Source organism: Vombatus ursinus, unplaced genomic scaffold (assembly GCF_900497805.2).
Source record: "Vombatus ursinus unplaced genomic scaffold, bare-nosed wombat genome assembly UNPS02014821.1, whole genome shotgun sequence".
NCBI lineage: Eukaryota > Metazoa > Chordata > Mammalia > Diprotodontia > Vombatidae > Vombatus > Vombatus ursinus.
In genome coordinates this window covers 31095969-31113992 of record NW_020954599.1, presented here as the reverse complement: position 1 = coordinate 31113992, position 18024 = coordinate 31095969, and the positions used below count along the sequence as shown (strand labels likewise).

At 41.0% G+C, this 18024-nt stretch overlaps 1 protein-coding gene across 1 annotated transcript in view; it reads left to right on the top strand.

Moving 5' to 3' along the window:
* Positions 1-5383: 5383 nt before the first annotated feature.
* SNX25 (sorting nexin 25) overlaps positions 5384-18024 on the top strand; it is a 235498-nt gene continuing 222857 nt past the window's right edge. The window contains exon 1 of the mRNA XM_027837342.1: positions 5384-5430. The gene's annotated coding sequence lies outside the window, so the exon portion shown is untranslated. The remainder of the gene's footprint in view (positions 5431-18024) is intronic.

Here is an 18024-nt window from a genome sequence, read left to right as displayed (position 1 = left end):
TATATGAGAAAAAGAACAAAGGAAGGGAAGAATCTGAGCCAACATCTCCACCCCACTCCCTAGGAGGGTTATAATCCTGATTGCTACTCAATATCACAAAACTACAGGTTAAAGAAAGGGAAATCAGTTTGGGCTAAATTTCAAAGCCAGTTTATAATTTGATTATAAATATATAATATAATATATATATAATATATTAAATATATACTATATATAACATAATTATATATAATTACAATTAAGAACTCTCTTGCCTCTTGCCCACAGAAAGAGAAACTTTTTTAAGGGAGCAACTTAAATTTGAGTAAAATTTAATTTGGAAAAATACTTTGTGTTACTTCTGTAAATATAATAGAACTTAATCATTTGGGTAAATTAGAAGTCACCAAAAGTATTATTTGAATAAACCACGTGCTTGTAAGCTTTTAAGCTCCCCAAAGGCAACAGTATTGCAATTGATTGGTGTTATATAATAATACCCTGTGCTAAAAATGTTAAGGAAAAATTCAGTAGAGTGAAGATTAGTTCTATAGATAGTCTGTGATGTGATTGGGATATAAAGATTACAGGAAATGAGCAGATAGAAAGAAGTAAAGCAGTATTGTTGGGTGTGAAAGGAGTAAAGGATATGAGAAGTGTACAAGAAAGGTTCTGTTTTAAGGGGCTTTCATCAAAGTCCAGAGCAGCTAGGTGGCATAGTGGATAGGAAGTTGGGAAGACTTATTTTCTTGAGTTCAAATTTCATCATTCAAATTCATCTATAAAGTGACCTAGAAAAGGAAATGGAAAGCCACTCTAGTATTTAGCAAGCCATATCCAGTATCAAGAAAACACCAAATGGAATCATGACATTTGCTATGAAAGGAAGAAGCAAAGACATGGTTGTAACAACATCAGAACTGCGCCTCCCTGCCCAAGCCAAAGGGCACACAATGACTCAACATAGGTAGAAGAGGAAAAAGCCTTCTGTTTGATTTCAGGCAAGAGTTGTAGTTACTATTTGGAACAGCCAATCATTTCCCAAAGTTCCACATCATTCACAAGGTATAATAGCCAGACTCAGGATTAATCAAATGAACATTCCTGTTCAGAAGGGAAATAGAATAATGGAGAAGCCAAGTCAAAGGGTTTATTCCCTAATGTATACCAAGGTTGTCACCTCAACCTTTCCTAGGCAAGGATATCTACCTGTAGTACTCCTTTCAGAAAGGCTGGTCTGTCACTGTTATGATATTGACTAGTCATGCAGGTGGACACTACCAATGGGCTTACATCTTGTTACATAGTAACAAGATAGAGGAAAGGGTTGTTGCTAGTCCTGCATTCCACACTCCCATCCAATCATATTGTTTTCCATCTGTGATACTTGCTAGTCTTTCTTCTTTTGTACCTTCCAAAACTATATGAAGGTAGTAAGCTCTACCTCATGGTCTTTTAGCTGGTAGAGGAGCTGAGAGACCCCTTTTATTGGTAATTGCTAGCCTTATGATAAATTGTAGTGCTCAGAACTTTTTGCTTCAGTTTATTTTCAGTTGCAACATTGATAAAATGAAGGAGGTTAGAATAGATGACCCCTAAGGTCCCTTTTGGTTCTACATCTATGATTTTGTGAAAATAATACTTAATGATATTTGAAAACCACAGTCATGCACCACCTAAATCTTGTCCTCAGGCTAAACATTCCTAGTTCCTTCAAGGACTCCTTTTACAGCAGGGTCTCCATTGCTCTTGCCATCCTGATTGTCCTCCTCTGTAGGCACTACATTTATCAATTCCCTCATACAATATTAGGCCCACAACAGGAAACAATATTCCAGATTTGGGCTGGGCAGGACATTGCAACAAAGCTATCATTAGGGCCACTATTATGCTTCTATTATTGCTGATTAAGCTAGAATTAGTTTTTTTTTTCTTTCTGCAGTCTCACATTGTTGCTTTATTTGGGTTTTGTACCTATCTGATTAGGATATGGTAGTAAATTTATTCTCTGAATTTATAAACTATTAATTTCCTCATCTGTCAAATGGAGCAACTTAACAAGAGCACCTAACTCCCAGGGACCAAATGGCATAATATTTTAAAGTGTTTAGAAAACCTTAAAGCATGATATAAATGCTAGTTATTATTATTATTATTAATACTCTAGTTCTTTATCTAGTTTCTTTCTCCTATGCTTGTGCAAGTGGTTTTTGCATTTCTATTATTAGTAATAACCCATTTATATATAGTTCTTCAAGATTTATAAAACCTTTAAAGTTTGCTTTCTTTACAACAACTCAGCAAGGCATGTAGTGTAAGAATTATCATCTTCATTTATTTTTTATTGAGGAAAAGCTAAATCTAAGTGAGTGACTTATGACAGCTATCAAGCATCAGAAATGAGATTCAAATCCAAGTTTCTTGACACCAAATCCAGAGCCTTTTTCATTGCCTTGCAATTCAAAGAGGAGTGAAAAGCACCTACTACATGCCAGGTGCAGGAGACCCAGGTTAAATGATTTGCCTAAGGACCATATCTAATATGCATCTGAGACTGGATTCAAATTGTAGTCTTACTGACTCTAGGTCTGGCACTCTATCCACTATTCCACCTACATGCCTTCAAATCAACAACCATTAAGTACCTGCAGTCATCTAAAAAACTCTCAGACCAACTAGGTGATAAGTAATAAAGTGAGGCATTTATTCAGGGTTCAGGAATTGCAATTCAGGATAACATACTGCCTCATTCAGACAAGGATGCCTGGGAAGAAGGGGAGAAGGAGATTCTTATAGGACACAGTTGTAGGAAACAACAGGAGGATGTATGGTCTGGATACACAGAATAGCCAAGCTGCAGGAAGGGAGTGTTGAAGGTTTTGAAGGGTTACAAAAACAAAGGCTCAGAAAAGTCCTTTTGATTATCTTTATCCAGGAATAGGGTGATTAGAAACTGCTGGGGTATGTGGGAGTCTTCTTTAGGGCAGCTGGTCAGAACAGGGTAGGGGCCCATAGCTTCCCAGGTATTGACACTACTATGTGCTAGGTACTGAGGATATAAAGAAAAAAAAACAGTCCTTGCCCTCAAGGAGCTTATATTTTATGGGAGAGTGTATGGAGTTAGAACATTGATTGTACACAAGTAAATGCAAAGTACGTTTGAGGTGGAGGCAGCTAGATGGCGCTGTGGATAGAGTGCCAGGTCTGGAGTCAGAAGACTCATCTTTCTGAGTTCAAATATGGCCTCAGATACTTACTAGCTCTGTGAGGCAAATTTTGACTCTTTGCCTCAGTTTCTTCACCTGTAAAATGATCTGGAGAAGAAAATGGTAAACCACTCTAATGGAGTCAGGAACTGAATAACAACACCACCTTACTGGGTTAAATATTTATGAAGTGCTGTAGTAGGTGATATATGTATGTGTGTGTACACATGTATATATGTATGTATATATAGTATGTATACACATGTATGTATGCATGTATGCTTATTCCCTTTCCCACCCTCCCCTTTCATAAAAAGTTATTTTTAAGATGAAGAGTGATAATAAGGCCAACAAATACACCTATATGTAGATTCTATACTCATGGTTGTGTCCCATTTATGTCGTTTGCTGAGGCTTTGTTAGGAGATGACAAAAATACGTACTTAAAAAATTCTTTGTACTAATGCCACTTTGCTTTGGTAAAAGCATTTGTGCTGGATAGCTGCCACAGAAAACAGAAACATTGGTGAGAACAGGAAACGGAAGCCAAAGTGGTAATAACAGCTGTGTCTACCCTCTGGCACCAATCTTACTTCCTTGGACTCCTCCAAACTCTTACATTCTGCCCATTTGCTATCTAAGGAAAGAAAGGAGAGGGCGGGGAGAGTAATTTTTTCAAAACATAACCAAAGTGTCTCAAAAGTGGAGTTTAGAAATGAGGAATTTTACTGTGTTTTCATAAAGAATTACCAACCTCTTTTACCCACATATTAGAAAAGCCATAAATACAGAAATATGTAAATGCTGCACATATGCAGGAAGAAAAGGACGAAGAAACAAGGATTCAGAATAGGGTTATTAGCTCTCGGTGTAGAACCTCTAAATAAGAAGAAAGACAATGCTGATGCTTGAGAAATGCATAAACGTATCCAGGAGCTCATTGACTAAGGCACTGAGGGACCAGCAGAGTGGAGTGCAGGGTAATTATCAATACCACGGGCAATCGCAGCAAAATTTTCCTTTGGGGTAGGTAGCGAGTTGAGGTTGCCAAAGTTCTCTAGGGGGGTGAAAAAGTCAGTTTGCCTCTTAGGTTGCTTCGCATCTTTAAGATACATAGGTGAGCCCTCCTCCCCGGAAGTTCCCAGCCCCTTCTGCCCCCCCCAGTCCCCGGGCCAAGTCTGAGTGACTGAGAATGACAAGTCTTTAATCGGGAGGAGCCCGGAGCCGGAGTCATCCTGGAGGGCTTGGAGGTGGGAATCTGGCCCCTGAGCAGGCTCTCTCCCGGGCCACCCCGTAAAGCACGGGTTTGGCGGCAAAGGCTGCTCGCTCTTTGCAGCTGTCACTCACCCACCGGCCACTGCCTGCACTCCTCCCCCTCGGCTTGACACGCACGTCGGGGCCGCCTCCTCCTCTTCCTCCTCCTCCGTCTCCTCCTCCTCCTCCGCGGTAGCTCTGCTCCACCCGGTGCATTGACATTAAAAATCCCCCCCGCATCCCGGCGTCGGTGCGTCCATATCCTTGTGGGCTACCTGAGTGGGCTCGGCAGCAGCGCGGGCGCTGGGGGCCAGGCTTGGCGAGGGAGGCGCGGTCCAGCCCAGCCCGGAGGCTCCGCGCTTGGGCCGGTGTCTCCAGCAGGCTGCCGGGGAGCAGGGTATGAACTGGGACTGCCCGTCGCTCTCGTGCAGCAGCGGCCGGAGCCGCGGAAGCAGCCGGAGGAGGAGCTGGGGAGCGGCCGCCTTCCGACCGAGCTCTGGGGGACAGCAGGGCGGGAGATGTGCCTGTCCCCAGCGGCACAAGAAGCACCATGCACCCTGATGCCACCGACCGCGGCGCGCCCGGCCTCAGCCTCGGCCGGCAGCCGGAGCCCGTGGCTGCCGCAGTTCCCGAGCGGGTCGCAGCCGGAGCCCGTGAGCTGCGGCCGGCGCCCCGCGCCGCTACCCGGTCGCCGCCGGCCGCCCCGGCCGCCGCCGCGCTCGGGTTCGTGGCGCTGGCTCTGGCGCTGGCGCTGTCCTGGATGGGGCCCGGAGGAGGCGGGGGCTGGGAGCCCGGGGAGCGCGGGCTCTGTTTGGTCCTGCTCCGGCTCTGCCTCTACCTGGGCTGCGCGGCGGCCGCCTTCCTCCTGGGCGTCCTCGTGGCTCTTCTGGGCCACAGCCGCAGCTCCCCGCAGCCCCACTTCCTCGGCCGCTGGGGCCGGCTGACCGGCGCCTCCCGGGCTGGCGGTGCGGCCGCCCGAACGCTCCCCCGGGTGAGTAGCAGGGCTCTCCTTTCCTAACGGTGTGTGTGGGGAGAGGGGCTGGGGGAAGGTGGGGGCTGGCAGGCTTTCTCGTTATCCACTTTCTGGGGGCACAGGCTGTCTTCTTGAAATGTTCCGGGTGGCACCTTTGGCCCCAAGAACCCCAAGGATGATCATCCACATCCTCTCTCCACTCCTCCGGCTAAGAGCACCGGGGCGGATGCCGTGGAAATTGGGAGATGTTCTGTCTCCCTCACCCCCAACTCCTTGTACCTGATCTTTTGGCACTGGGGTATAAGCTCTGTGGCTCAGTACTGGGATTTTATCCAAATACAAATCGTTGGGAACGGTGGGCTTCTGCAAATGGGAAGCAAACAGTTCCAACCGGAATCTCTTAGGCAAGTAATTGAATATTGACCCAAGACTTAAGGATTTCTTGGTTTCTCACATGTTAAACATTGCAGTCGATGAACACCCGACCTTTTTGTTACTAAGACCTTCCAGTTTCCAATACTTTTAAAGATGCCAAAAATTAATGTTTTGCAATAGAAGGAAAGCTGTTTCCATCTAAGAATGAGGCATTCCTAGACTGGAGGAGAAGGATTTAGGAAAGTATTCTATTTCACATCTTCTTACCGTAGGCTCTCTATTTACTACTCTCTTCCCCCTCCCATGCTATATATGTTTTTGAAATGGTTAAAAAGGATTTGCATTTATATATAGGGTGTCCCAAAAGTCTTAGTGCAGCTTTACGCTTTAATAAGCTATTACAGATGCACTGAGACTTTTGGGACATCCTGTGTATACTCTGATATATGTGAGTTGTATGATTTAAATCCATTTCTAATATTTCTAATAAAACTTGTTTAAAACTGAAGTAACAAAATTGGAAATAACTGCTGTAAAGAGGGCCACTGGGGATATGTCAAGTGCCAAAATGGTTAGTAATGTGCAGGGCAGTAATTTGTACATTTCCTCTGTAGTCAAGATCACAGCAGCCCAGAATCTGGGAGATGGAAGGACTATCTAATCCAACCCATTCTGAAGCAGGAATTCCCTGTACAATGTCAAGTGGTCACCCAGCCTTAAAGACTAATGGGAAGAATAATGGGAATCTCATCACTTCCTAAAGCATCCCATTCCACTCTTGGACAGTGATGTTTGGATAATTTTCCTTATACTGCCTGAGGTCCTATAACTTGTACCTAGCCTGCCCTCTGGGACCTAGTGGTACAAGCCTCATTCCTCTTCCCTATGTTGACCCTGGCTTAAGATATGAGAAGACAGTCAGCTCTGTCTTGCCTAGGTCTGCTTTACATCAGGCTAAATACTTTCAGTTGTTTCACATGATCCTTGAATATTGGGATTCAAGTCCCCTCCCTCTTCTTATTGCTTTCCTCTGTCTGAATTCCAGCTTGTCAATTTCTTTCCTAAAATGTGGAGTTTATAATCCAGTGTGGTCTGACTAGAGCTAAGCAGAGGGGGACTCTAATCTTCCTTGTTCAGAGTACTCTGATTTTAAAGCACTATAAGATGGCATGACTCCCCTAAAGTAAGATGCTGGAAAACAGGGACTGTCTTTTTGACTTTCTTTGTATCCCAGTGCTTAGCATACTCCCTGGCACATAGTAGGTGCTTAACAAATGCTTATTGACAGACTGACTAGAGTCTTGTTCTTAAGTCTCTTTTGTAACTTGGAGCAAACCCTGAATTCAGGCAAGCTACTATAGTGAGAAGTAAACTCTGCTAGATAGGTTGAACCAAACTGGAAGGCCTCAGGTACAGGCAGAGTGATGGACTTTATGTTGTCTGAGGACCATCCCAGCTAAATATGGAGCAACTCACCAGGCTGACTGCAGGAAGATGGATATTCTGGCCAGGGCAACTCTCAAAGATCATCTAAGTTATGTAGGGGTTGTAATCTATGACCACAGAAAGAGTACTGATAGAGTTATAACTTCCTGAAGTAAGATTGATACCATTTGACCCTCTTGACTCATATTGAGCCAACATTTTGAATGGCAGCTTGGTATAGTCCAAAGAATATCAGATTTGGAATTTGGAGAGCCCAGAGTTTGAATTCTGTATCTCACACTTACTTAGGTATATGATCTTGGGTAGATTATTTAACTTTCTTGAACCTATTACCTTATCCATAAAACAGTGATGATAATCTTTATACTGCTTGTCTCTCAGGGTTATTGTGTGACATATGCCTTAAAACTATAAATATGAACTCTCTTGCAAAATCTCAAGAACCTTTTCATATGAAATATAGTTTAGCATGCTTACCCCTCTCAGACCCTTCCTGTATCTCTATAGTGGATTTTTAAAAAAATTGAGCTTCATGTTTACCCCTATTAAATTTCACATGTTATATTCCATCCATTCTTCCAGACTGTCATGATATTTTTTTTTTTAGGCAATTGGGGTAAAGTGACTTGTCCAAGGTCACACGACTAGTAAGTTGTCAAGTGTTTGGTTTGAGGCCAGATTTGAACTCAGGTCCTCCTGACTTCAGGGCCCGGGCTCTAACCATTGTGCCACCTAGCTGCCCCATCATGATATTTTTGGATACCACTTTTGGTATCCAATATATTAGTTATTCCTCCCAGCTTTGTGTCAGTTGCAAATCTGATAAGATCCTTCTCTATACCTTTATCTAAGTCATTGATAAAAATGTTGAACAGAGCCCTGAAGCTCTCTATTTAAAACCTCCTTATCTCCAGATTGATTTTGTGTTTGGTGATTGAATGAACAAGTTCTGAATCTATTTATCTGTCTGTCTATCTGTCTGTCTGTCTGTATCTGTCTACCTGTATGTCTATCTTTACATCCATCCATCCATCCATCCATTCATCCTGCCTACACCACTCCATTTTCCCCATGAGGGTATAATTAAGATAATCATGATGGTGATGATGATAACTAGCACAAAGATTGGTGCACTTTACAAATATTCTCATGTAATCCTTACAACAACTCCATTAGGTAGTTGCTGTTATTATCTCCAATTTACAGATGAGGAGTCTTCATCAGATGCTTCACTAATGACCAAGTATACTATACCTGGATCTTTTCTCTCCTGTCAGTCCTATCTAAAAGGGAAACTAACTTATTCTGACATGACTTGTTCTTGATAAACTCATGCTGGCTGGTAGTGATCCTTTCATCCCTTTCCAAGCTTTCAAAAAACATTCTTATAATAATACATTCTAAAAATTTGTTAAGTCCACTGGTCTATGGTTTGAAGAATTTACCTTCTTCCACTTTTGGAAAATTGGCCACTTGTCTCTAGTCCTCTGTTGCCTTTCCCCTTCTCCGTGAATTTTCAAAGATCGCCAACATCAGTTCTACGATCATATTTCCTAGCTCTTTCAGTACTTTGTGATGTACTTTGTCTGGCCATGCCTCCTAATTATTCCTGCCAATTTGGCACAAGAGTTTACTACTCTGAAAAAAGTTAAAATGTTATCTGCATACTCAAGATACTCTTTTCTCCACCTGTCATGATTCCAAAAATGTCTCACATAATGGATTGGAATTGGAAAGTGTATGTAAGGCATGAATCCAGGTCAATGCAATGTTATCTTGAAATGCATCTAGCATTTAGTGTGCAGTACTGAACCACCATCTTCCATTCTTGCTTAGGTTCAGTGCCTTGTTTTTAGAAAGGAATAAAACCTCAGAATTGAAAGAACTTTCATATCTAGCTCAGTGCCGACCTCAGCATTTTCTGTGAAGTTGAGCATAAAAAGTGTGATGTAGCTTCTTTGCTAGTATCTCCTCTCCCTCCCCTTTTTAAATTACTAGTCAATAATCAATACTACCATGGAAAAAATGGTACCTGTAAGACAAACCCTGCTTCTTTAGTGCTGGAAGGAATTATAACCAATGTATTCAAGTCTGCTAAACAGACCAACCCATTTTCTGGCTGTGTGCCCAGAAGTCTTATGTTATGGGTAATCACTCTGTTGCCTGGAAAGTCAGGTTCCAAAAAAATAGTCCCAAAACAAACAATAACACAAATCTTAGGGCAAGCTCACTCATGCCTTTGGGCAGATGGAATTGGAAAGCTGCCCAGAAATATGATTTTTAAAGGATTTGGAAGAAAATGAACCTCTGAACTTAGAGCAAGAAGCTCTTAGCAACCATGTGATGGGTGTGACCTCCTGTGAGATCTTTGAGCTTCAGTTTTCTTATCTGCACTGAGACATCACAAGAATGTTGTAAAGGTCTCAATTCACAAAGCTGTAGAGAAATATGCCTTTCTTTATTCTTAAGAAGAGGGAAAATTAGACAACATAACTTTTTTTTTTGAGTTATCTCACAGGGAGCAAAGATATCTAAACTGAGAGACACACAGACAGACAGCTTCCCCAAAGTCTTTAGGGAGGCAAGCTGAAAATCTGGGACATGTTGATGACATTCCTCCATATCCTCTATTCCTCTTTCACTCTTTCCAAAATCTGTCTTTCTTTTCTTGTGTCTCGAATCAGTCCCTATGAAAGTCTAGTATCGTACATAGCCTAAGACAGCATGAAGAATGTCTCTCTAAAGTTCTAGCATAAACTTTACCCTCAGAGTCACATAGTATTGTATCAACATTCTCTCTACCAATTGGGAGAGTATCATGCAAAATGCCCAAGGTACAGCTAGATAACTGGGCTTTATATCTGTATATTTTATGTGTAATACATACATATGCATGTATATGCAATGACCGAACCCTCCAATCAACAAGCAATATATCACATATCACATATATGTATGCTTTATCCATCTATCCATCTTATCAAATATATACCTAGAACATATACGTTTTTAAAATAGTCCAGAAAAATTTGAGATGTGAGGGAATTCTTTCAGGTAGGAGAGAGAAGGGTCAGAAAGTAGAAAGGAGCAAGTATTTTTTAAGCACTTACTTTGTGCCAGGCAGAATGCTAAATGCTTTATAAATATTCTCTCATTCAATACTCACAACAGTTCTGGGAGATAGGTTCTTTTAAGATCTCCATTTTACAGTTGAAGAAACTGAGGCAGATGGTGGTTAAATGACTTGCCTAGGGTCACACGCCTAACTATACACGAGTTGCATGATTTAAATCTATTTCTGAGCATAAGAAGACTATCGTTTAAAGGTAGAGTAGCAAAATTGGAAGTACTTGCTGTAAAAAACGGTCATTGGAGGATGTAAGTCACATGACAGCTTTATGAGAATGGCTAGTAATATACAGTGCAGAAATTTGTACATTGCTTCTGTGTTGTTTTCTATATAATCAAGATCATAGCATCCCAGAATCCCAGAGGTAAAAGGGCATCTGGTCCAATGCCTTTTGAAGCAAGAATTCCCTCTGCAATATTCTAGACAAGTGATCACTTAGCCTTCACTTGAAGACCTCCAGTAATGAGAATCTCATTACCTTCTATGGCAGCAGATGTCTGAGGTCAGATTTGATTCAGGTCCTCCTGATTATAGGCTTAGCACTCTGTTCACTGCACCACCTAGTTGGGCAAGTCACTTTACTTTTCATCTGTAAAATGGGAGTAATAATAGTGTCTACACACACAGGATTGTGATGAGGAACCATTTATTAAGTACTTTCCAAACCTTGAAGTGCTATGTAAATGCTATTATTACTGTTGTTTTTGTTATTATCTCTGAGATCATTGTATCCCCAACACCTAATACAGTGTCCTAGACATATCCTAGCGTGTAATAAGTGTTTCATAGATATTTGTTGAGTGGTTTTGAATAAAGCAGTTAGAAGCTACTCAAGGAAGAAGTGTCCAGTCTGGTGAGGAGGGTGACATGTATATGGATAGCTCAAAAGTGGGGAAACAGATGATGGCCACATGGGTGCAATTAGACTGGTGTGGTAGTTCAGAGGAGGGATCTTATTTAATTTGCCACCAGCCAGCTACTGACCCTTAGGTCTTTGACCCTAGGCAAGTTATTTTTCCCATTGACAAAATGAGAAAATTGGAAAGGGTTTCTTAACCTTTTTTTATGTCATAGGCCGAGTTAGTAGTCTGGTGAGACCTGTGGACACTCTCTAGGAATCATGTTTTCAAATTTATAAAATAAAATATATAGTATCCCAAAGGAAACCAAATTTAGTGAAAATAAAAATGCAATTTTTTTTCCCATCCAAGTTCATGGGCCTGTTGATATGTCTTCATGCAAAGGTTTTATGGACCCCAGATTAAGAACCCCTGGATTAAAGGATCACCAATGTCAGTCTTCAAGATCCTTTCTAGGTCTACTGTTCTCTGATTCTGTGAATGCTTGCTAAATGGAATTGCATATGGAATTCAGTAGATGAAGGGAAGCTGTGTTGAACAGAGAAATAGCATGGTTATAATTGTTAATATTATTGGTATTTTAATTATTATCTGTGAATAAGGAAGGCTAATTTGGCAGCCATAAAGAATGGTGTTGGAGGGGGAAGAAATGGGAAGAGACTAGATAGGAAGTAGCCATTCTCAGGAGCCCCAAACTTCTGTTAGAATTCTGTAGTCTTTGAGGCCAAAGGGAAGGGCTTAGAAGGTGCCATCAGTGATGCAGCTGTCAGGCGTCTTGCAGGACAGATTCAACAGTCTCCTATGTTCCTTGTGCCTAAAAGCCTCTCAGGCAGCATGACTTTCCCAGGGACATACATAATATGGGAGAATGCAGACACACAGATTATTATCTAGGAACAGTGGTCTCCTTCACTCCCAAAACCACACTGTGCCATTGCAAAGAGCTCTCATCATCTTCCCTGTCTCTCCATTATTCTAAGAGAATCCACTAAGAGTAGTAACGTGGGCCAGACTTACAAATACCAGATCCAGAGGTCTGCTATTATCTGCTTACTTGCAGGAAATACCAGAGTAGAGAGGAGAGGAATGAATTTCTAAATGCTGTTATCCAAAGCTGCTGCTTTTTACCCTCAGCTGGGCTGCCTAGCTTCCTTAGTATGATAATAGAAAGAATAGTCCAGGCAACTGACAGTGAAGACTTATATTTTTGCCTGTTCTGGACACTGGAACCACAAGGAGAGCACAGATGTAAGAAACATTACAAATGGGCAATCAACAGGACTTTATAACTGATCCAAGGTGGAAAATTAAGGAGAGGGGTAAAAGCAGAAGTTGAACAGGTACAAATTCTACAAATACTTATTTTCTAAGTGCTTTTGTGTGCAAAACACTGTGATAGGTTCTGGTAGAATTACAAAGATTAAATACAACACCTGATCTTGACCAAAGTATAGCGCATAGAATGTTGAACTTGGAGTCAGGAAGACCTGAGTTGAAAACCAGCCTTTGACTCTTACTAGCTTTGTGACTTTTGTCAGGCAGCTAGGTGGTACAGTGGATAGAGCCCTAGGCCTGGAGTCAGGAAAACCTGAAACCCTTACTAGCTGTGTGATTTTGGACTAGTCGCTTAACCACTCTCTGCCTTAGTTTCCATTATAAGGTCACTTTATTCTATGCCTTGGTTTCCTAAATTGTAAAATTGGGATCATAATAGGGGCAGCTGGGTGGCACAGTGGATAGAGCACTGGCCCTGAAGTCAGGAGGACCTGAGTTCAAATCCGATCTCAGACCAAAACACTTTACACTTACTTGCTGTGTGACCCTGGGCAAGTCACTTAACCCCAATTGCCTGAAAAAAAAAGAATTGGGATCATAATAGCACCTACCTCTCAGGTTTGTTGTGAAGATCAAATGAGGTAATATTTGTAATGTTTGTTTGGCACAGTCCTTAGCACATGGAAAGTGCTTAATAAATATTATTATTATTAATGACTCAAGAGCCACTTTACCTATCCCTGCCTCCGTTTGCTTATCTGTAAAATGAGGATAATAATAGCACCTACCTTTCAGGGTTTTTGTGAGGATCAAATGAGATAATGTTTGTAAAGTGTTTAGCACAGTGCCTGGCACATAGTAGATACTTAATAAATGCTAGCTATTATTATTATTTATTGACTCAAGAGTCACTTAATATCTCTGTGACTCAGTTTACTCATCTGTAAAATAGGAATAATAATAATAGCACCCATCCCTAGGGTTGTTGTGAGGATGAAATAACACAAGTAAAATATCAAATCTTTAAGTACCATATAAATGCTAGCTAATTAGCTTAAAGCCTTTTAGAGATAGACGACACCCAAAAAATTAGAGCAGTAGGTCAGAATGAGCTCTGCCTTCTAAGCCTGGGCAGCCAGGACTTGGCAGGTGGTGGGGCTTGTGTCTTGAACATCAAGAGCACTAGAGCTGGACATGAGAACTTTGTCTAGCACAGCTAACCCGCCCTATTGGATAGTGGTCTAGCCTCTGGCAATGCACAGTCATGGCCCTAGTAGAAGGTACTATCTCTGAGCCTAAACATTCCATGCCCTTGATTGGTTGGTGCTTTTCGAGTCTGGAGATAGAGGTGGATACTGGGTGAGCCAGGTTTTGAAGGACCATTGCCAGAGACAGATGCCAACTTGGAGTAGGCTGGATGCTTAGCAAGCCAAGTGGCAAGGACTTAATGGAAGGAGCTGCCAGCTAGGACCAGGAGCAGGAAGAAATACCCAGCTCTGTCTGTGTGGTCTTGGGCAAGACCCTTTCTGTCAATCAATGAGCATTTATTAAGGCTTACTGTGGGCTAGTCATGGTGCTAGGTACTGAGGATACAAAGAAAGCAGACTGGTTTCAAGGAACTCACTTTAATTGGGGAGATACCATGAAAAAAAAAGCACATACAAGATATATACAGTGTAAATTGAAGATGATCTCAGAGGGAAGATACTAGCAGTAGGGATGTTATTGGGCTGGGGGGACCTCCTACAAAACCTAAGGGTGAGATCGTTAGTTTTTCTGTCCTGTTCAACTCTTCATGACCCCATGCAAATCTCTTTACAAATATTATCTCCTTTGATTCCTTACAATAGCCCTGGGAGGTAGGTGCTATTATTATTCCAATTTTACAGATAAAGAAACTGAGGCAGACAAAGGGAAAGTGACTTGCCCAGGGTCAAACAAGTAAGGCAGATTTGAACTCAGACCTTTCTGACTCCAGGTACAGTGCTCTATCCATTGCTCTACCTAGTTGATAGCCCAGGGTGGAATCATTAAAGGTGCCAAGATGCCAACCTTACACAGGAAATTGTGACTGCCTTTTGGCTCGCTCCCACTACATATCTTGGAGCAGGGGTTCTTTTTTTTTTTTAATTTATTTTTAGTTTTCAACATTCACTTTTATAAGACTTTGAGTTCTAAATTTTCCCACCTCCCCAAGATGGCATGCAATCTGATATAGGCTATACATGCATAATCATATTAAACATATTTCCACATTAGTCATGTTGTGAAAGACGAATCAGAACAAAAGGGAAAAACCATGAGAAAGAAAAAAAAAGAGAAAATAGTATGCTTTGATCTGCATTCAAACTCCATAGTTCTTTCTCTGCATGTGAATAGCATTTTCCATCATGAGTCTTTTGGAATTGTCTTACAGCTTTGCATTGCTGAGAAGAGCTAAGCCTATCAAAGTTGGTTATCACACAATGTTGCTGTTACTGTGTACAATGTTCTCTTGGTTCTGCTCACTTCACTCAGCATCAGTTCATGTAAATCTTTCCAGGTTTTTCTGAAATCCACCCGCTCATCATTTCTTATGGAACAGTAGTATTCCATTACATTCATATACCACAACTTGTTCAGCCATTCCTAAACTATTGGGCATCCCCTCAATTTCCAAGTCTTTGCCACCACAAAAAGAGCTGATGTAAATATTTTTCTACATGTGGGTCCTTTTCCCCTTTTTATGATCTCTTTGGGATATAGACCTAGTAGTGGCATTGCTGGATCAAAAGGTATGCACATTTTTATAGCCCTTTGGGCATAGTTCCAAATTGTTCTCCAGAATGGTTAGATCAGTTCACAATGCCACCAACAATGCATTAGTGTTCCAATTTTCCCACATGTTCTCTAACATTTATCATTTTCCCATTTTATTATGTTAGCCAATCTGATAGGTGTGATGTGGTACCTCAGAGCCGTTTTAATTTGCATTTCTCTAATCAATAGTGATTTAGAGCATTTTTTTCATATGACTATAAATAACTTTAATATCTTCCTCAGAAAACTGCCTGTTCATATCTTTTGACCCTTCATCAATTGGGGAATGACTTGTATTCTTATAAATTTGACTCAGTTCTTCATATATTTTAGAAATGAGGCCTTTATCAGAGACACTGGTTGTAAAAATTGTTCCCCAGTTTTCTGCTTCCCTTCTAATCTTGGTTGTATTGGCTTTGTTTGTGCAAAACCTTTTTAATTTAATGTAATCAAACTTATCCATTTTGCATTTCATAATGTTCTCTATCTCTTGTTTTGTCATAAATTATTCTGTTCTTCATAGATCTGACAGGTAAACTATTCCTTGCTGTCCTAGTTTGCTTATAGCATTGCCCTTTATGTCTAAATTGTGTACCCATTTTGACCTTATCTTGGTACATGATTGTAAGATGTTGGTCTTTGCCTAATTTCTGCCATACTATTTTCCAGGAGCAGGGGTTCTTAATCTGGGGTCCTTGGTCTCCCAAAGAATATGTAAATAGATTTTAATGGGTCTGTGAACTTGGATGGGGAAAAAAAAAGATACATCTTTATTTTTACTGTCCTCTATGTGAAAATTTACATTTCCTTTAATTATAAATATAAAAAACCTTACAGACCATTTTTTAATAGGACTAACTAAAGGTCTGTGGCACAAAAAAATAAAAGAATCCTGTTCTATAGGCTAGATCACTAAAAAAGATGTTGGTATGTTTAAAATGTAAAAATTGCAGGCTCTGCTCACACATTTGTTTTGTTCCTCAAATCACTGTAGTGATATTTGGTACTGAGCATGTAGGGACAGACTGTGCCATGCAGAGCACCTGGATAGCTGTTGAGTTGACACTCTGGCCTAGAATTCAGCTTGGTTGATTGGATGAATTGGTGAATTTGCTTTTATAAGCTGACAGTGTGAAAAGAAAATTTAATTCTGTAGCATTAAAAGAAAGCTGCTTGCCAAAAACCAAATAATGTTAATACAAAATATTATGCAGTAAATTCACAAAAGGTACAAATAAAATGTTACATGAAGTCTGAGGAGGGAAAGACCTGTATTAGCTGGGAGACTTAGAGAAGGCTGCATGGAGGAGTCAGAATGTGAAATGGTCTCTAAAAGGTGGGGCCAGATGAATGGTAGTACCACCAACAGAAATTACAAAGCCAGATGAAGTAGAGGATAGTTTCCTAGACTTGCAGTCAGGAAGACCTGGGTTCAAATGTGGCCTCAGACACTCACTAGCTGTGTGACCTTGGGCAAATCACTTAATCTTGTTTGCCTCAGTTTTCTCATCTGTAAAATGATGTGAAGAAGGAAATGGGAAACCACTCTAGTATCTTTGCCAAGGGAACCCCAAATTGGGTCACAGAGGTTCAGACACAACTGAAATGACTGAATGACAAAAAAAAAAAAAAAACCAAGCAAAAAAAACACCTACTTCTCAGGGTTGTTGTAAAGATCAAAGGAGTTAAATGAAGAGAGAAAATCAATCTAGATCCAAACCATTTCTAGCTGAGAGACAGATAGATGGACAGAGACAGAGAGACAAATAGACAGAGAGAGACAGACAAAGAGATGTACAAATTAGCATTGCCCTTCATGCCCTCCAGGATGACTCTGGCCCAAGAAGAATCTTGAAAAAAAAAAGATGACTTAAAATACAGCCTCGGTTAGCCTTCCGGAATTGTGCAACCAAATCATTCTCCCCATTCTTCCTCTATGACTTCCTTTACTCCTCCAATTAAATCAAGGGACTTTCTCCTTCCTTCCATTGCTACCTTCATCATTTTTCTCTGGAGAAGGCTAGCCCACAAGCACCCCTTTCACCCATATCGTATCAGAAAAATTCAAGTGGGTAGAGAGGCAGTGAATAAGACAAGGTAAGTTCGATTATTACTCTTAATCTCTTCACCTGAGGAAGAGCCCTTTCCCTCTTTCATCCTGACCTGTCACCTAAGGGCTTTTCCCAAGAATCTGGAAAAATGTTTTAGAGAAAGATTTTCTTCCTTAATATTTTAAGTTTTCCTATAAGTCAGCTTTTAAATATGCTCCCACAGTAGTATAGTCATTTGTCCTCTGTAAGTTAGGAAGAATAGCAAGTTTTGGGTGTATAATTCCAGCAACTGTCTCTCTAATTGTCTGGTAGGTATTTAAATTTTTGCCACCTGCAGTGAGATGCGGTGCTGTGACCTGGACAATTTCTAATGCTTCCTTACAAGGCCTCAATGACAGGAGGATTGGAAGAAGAACCCTAAGAGGGTCAGATACTTAGCTTAGGGAAAACTGAAGGTGAGCCTCATTGCAAGGGGACATTGAGGAATGGAAGATGGCCTTCAACAAGGTTCAGCCAAGGGTCATTTTAAAAGCTCAGGAAGTTCCTTGGAACATTTAACAAAACAAGTTTTTATTGAACCCCAACTCTATGCCCAGAATTGTGATCTTGACAGATAATTTCATTCTCTTATTTCTCTTAATAGTATTCTGGCACTAGGTGAATATCCCCTTACAAA